Genomic DNA, 4048 nt, shown 5'->3' on the forward strand with positions numbered 1-4048 from the left:
TTGGCAGAACCTGAACCAAATATGAAACATGGTTTCAACAATTTCATTCCACTTTTACCAGGAGGTACTTTCATCAGAACATTTTGGTCTGCTGAGAACTTGTATAACTCTTCTTTTCAGTGGCAGAGTATTCTTCTATTTGATGACCTCAAGAGCCTTTTTGTCTTCTGTTGGGATGGTGATAGTGTGGGGAATGGAACTCCAATGGAAGGGTAATTCTACATCTCTGTCACACATCTCTTGCTGAGCTACATAATGGTCCATAAGTTCTTAACTGAGATTTAAAAGTGTTCCCGATTGTTAGTTCAAGGCCTTCAGCCAGCTTGGAAATGGTTGAAATGTACAAAATAAATGAGGAAAAAAAACAGCAGGGAAAGAAATTCTAGGTCATGCTTTTCAAAACTGTTTGATTAAAAAAAAAAAGTTTCTTTCAGAGGATTGGAACAATTTCACTGTTCAGTTTTCTATATTTCTATAGCACTGGTGTTTATAAGCATAATAAGTACATCTCTGGTGCAACTGGTGAGTGAAGAGAGTTGAAGTCTAGGTCTTATAATTTGCAAACATATTAAATGGTATGGAATCCTGCAAAATACCAGAAATTTTCAATTGTATAACTCAATGAAACATCCATTGCATGCTCCTTTGTAACAAACAGTTTTGAGTTGAGGTAAGAGACAGGAGACAAAGAGCATAGCACAGGTGGAGTTGATAAAATTTGCTCAATTTTATGTATGTGCCCATAGGAAATGATATGGGTCTGTGAGCTGAAGGCACTGGGTCAAGATGTTTTGCTGTGCTTGAGCACGGGAGGCATCATTAGCTTTGTGGAGTCCGCAAATAGTGGTTTTCCCATTTAGCAATGCAGAGATTAAGGTTTGCCCAAACCAAAACATTCCTGCCACTCTGCATCTCTTCCCTCCGGACCCTCTAACTTCCTAACTTTATCTGGTCAACTTCTTGTCAATTCTCAGATCTCAGCTCAAATACCATGTCCTCTGAGAAGCCTTCCCTAACTTGATGTTAATGGAGTTGCATCTCCCTATAACACAATCTCCTTCTTACCCATTTATCTTATGCAACAATTGACTTTATGTTTGTATGAGCATGGAATTAATGGTTGTCTCACATCATCTCAGATGTCAGCAACATGCCCGGCTTGGTAGCAGGTCTTCAACAGATGCTGGTTAATGAATGTATACATGTAACAGTAAAATAAAAAAAAATAATAAAAAAAAAAACAGATCGAAGGAAGGGAAAAAAGAGCACCGGAGTGACTGCATTTCCCATCAAGAGAGAGAGAAGAGGGAGAAGTCAACAATTTTGACTTTGCTATTAATACTTAAAACAGACCTTCTAGTCTCCCTGCTGGTAATCTACAACCTACTTTCTGTCTCAGTGAATTTATTTCTAGATATTTCATGTAAGTGACATCATACAATATTTGTCTTTAGGTGCCTTTCATATTTCACTCAGCATAATGTTTTCAAGGCCCAACCATGTTGTAGTATGTCCCACAATTTCATTCCTTTATACAGCTAAATAATATTCCATTATGTATATGTACCACATTTTGTTTATCCTTTTCTCTGGTGTTGGACACTGGAAACCACCCTATCTCAATTTTCACAATTTATGTTTAAAATTCAGAAAAAGATTATTTTCCCTTCCTGCCCTGTGCAGAGCTTCTGAGTCACATTGCCATTTTTCTGCCAGTCTTAATGCTTAGCCCAGTGTCTGCCATTAAAACACACCCATGGTATATGAAGGAATTTCAGCCATATCTGATTTGTGGGCTAATTATTCTGTAACTGAAATTAGGAGATTTCTGAAAGAGACACCAGGGAAAGTAGATAGTCAAGACAGATCCAGGGCCTCCATATCTTCTCGTGTGGTTTCTCCTCCACAAGCAGCAATAGCAAAGCTCCTTATGTTTGGCATACCCCAGTGACTCATTACAGGGCTTCTCCTGAGATCTGTATTAGTCCAGAGCTTTATTGTGTGTTTTTTAAATGACCTGAGTATAGAAGAGTAATGCCTGTGTTTTGTTTTTTTTTAATTTCTCTCCCCTACTGTTCACTTTCTCTCTCACTCTGCCCTTTCCTCACACTCTATCACCTTTACTAACAAAACCACTTCTTTTCTCCAGAGAGGATTTACTGCTCCATTGCTTTTACCCAGTTAGGGAAAGCTCAGGGCCACTTATGACTATTCCCAGGAACTTTTATCTGTACTCCATCTTTTCCTTAATTCTTTTCTACCCTCCCTTTCCTCCTCCCACCAGCAGCATAAGTTTACCCACTCACAAGTTTAGCTCTCTGCAGATTGTAACACTGGCAATCACCGGGAGCAGTCAGATATCATGGAATCCCAGTGATAAAGGGAAAACAAACCTAGATAAAGCCATAAGTCAGCAGTGATGTCTACATAATGATTTCTTAAAATAGGTGCTAATGGCATACCACTAGTAAAGGAGATGATACAATGCATATTTAAATTAACCACCCAGTCCCTAATTCTCATCTGGTTCTACTTCCAAAATCTTTTAAGAATAAAGAACATATCATGATTCTCAACTGCTTCAGACTTATGCAGCCTTGTTTTATGAATAACCATGCAATTTACAATACCTTATGGGAATCATCATTATGTAATATCTTCCCTTTTTTTCCCAAGACAAACTGCAATACTCAAAGTGTTCCAAACCCCTGTCTAAACCGATCACAATTAGGACAATCTAAAATAGTTTTAGAATTTCACCTATTCAACCTTGAGTCATTCCCTGCATTCTAGAATCACCCTTGTACCCGGAATTATTTTGAAAACTATGTGGAAAGTTTATGATGTTCATTTGCTTTTGCTTTTTATTCACTTATCCAACAAGTTCTGCAGTGGGAAAAATAAAAACTTCACTCCTAGGTTCAGTGCCCCAATTTTGAGTTCTATTTCCAGTTGGATATGATACCTTTGGAATCATACTTAATATCTCATTAATCATGCTTTACAATATGTAGAATTAAAGAATTAGATCAACGCATCTCAAATGTCCCTTCTAGCCTTGATATTTAACATTTAATCATTAAAATAATGGTTTATATTAATGATTTCCAGGAATTCTGCTAAGTATCTAACACATTTTATCCTACTCAGTCTCCCCAACAAGCCTATGTGGTAGGTACTAGCACTATTAACATTTTACAGATAAGAAAACTGAAGTCACAGAGTGCTTACATGACTTTCCTAAGATTATTTAGCTGCAAACAAGAGATCTTGGATACAAGCCTAGGTCTGACTTCAACAACTATGCACAATGTCTAATTCAGAGGTCAAGGGAGTGAAGAGGAAAGATTGCCCAAAATGCTCATTTTAGTATCTTCAGAATATCTCAGAATGCTCAGTGGTGTCTCCAGTTATGAATTATTCAGCTGGACAGAAGCAGAAGAATATGTTATGACCCCAGCTATCTATGGCTCCTAAACCATAGTCTATTACCACATCTCCCCACAAACTCTCCCTTTACCACTCACACACCACCACTACATAAATACACACACTCCTAGATAAAGGATATCTACCTGTTATAAATCTATCTTAAACCACAAAATAGCTTTTTGTAAAGCAACTCTTATATAGTAAGGTTAGTGTGTTTGGAATTGGATTTTCATAGAGAAAGTGGTGAGATGAAAATAAACATTACCCACTTCATTTCCGCAGAAATACCTACAGAGACAATCACACACATACATAATCAGTGACCAAACTCCCTAACCTACTACTTAATTACCAAAAGCATTTCTCTTTTCAAATTATGCTTGCTTCACGAACGATGAAGGAGAATCAAGACATTCAACCTGAAAAAAATCAATTAAGAAGATATTGAGCTAAAAGTTGGATGGTTCTTGCTTTTGTTGCTGGCTGAACTATTTTAGACGCAGTCTCCATAGACTATAGAAGTGTTGCAAATACAAAACGTTCGTATATTCTTTATCAGTGTGGTCCTTCACAAAACTCCTGTGAAAACGTGGGCAAAAAATGAATGCATAAATTT

This window comes from Tamandua tetradactyla, chromosome 5, assembly GCF_023851605.1.
Source record: "Tamandua tetradactyla isolate mTamTet1 chromosome 5, mTamTet1.pri, whole genome shotgun sequence".
Taxonomy (NCBI): domain Eukaryota; kingdom Metazoa; phylum Chordata; class Mammalia; order Pilosa; family Myrmecophagidae; genus Tamandua; species Tamandua tetradactyla.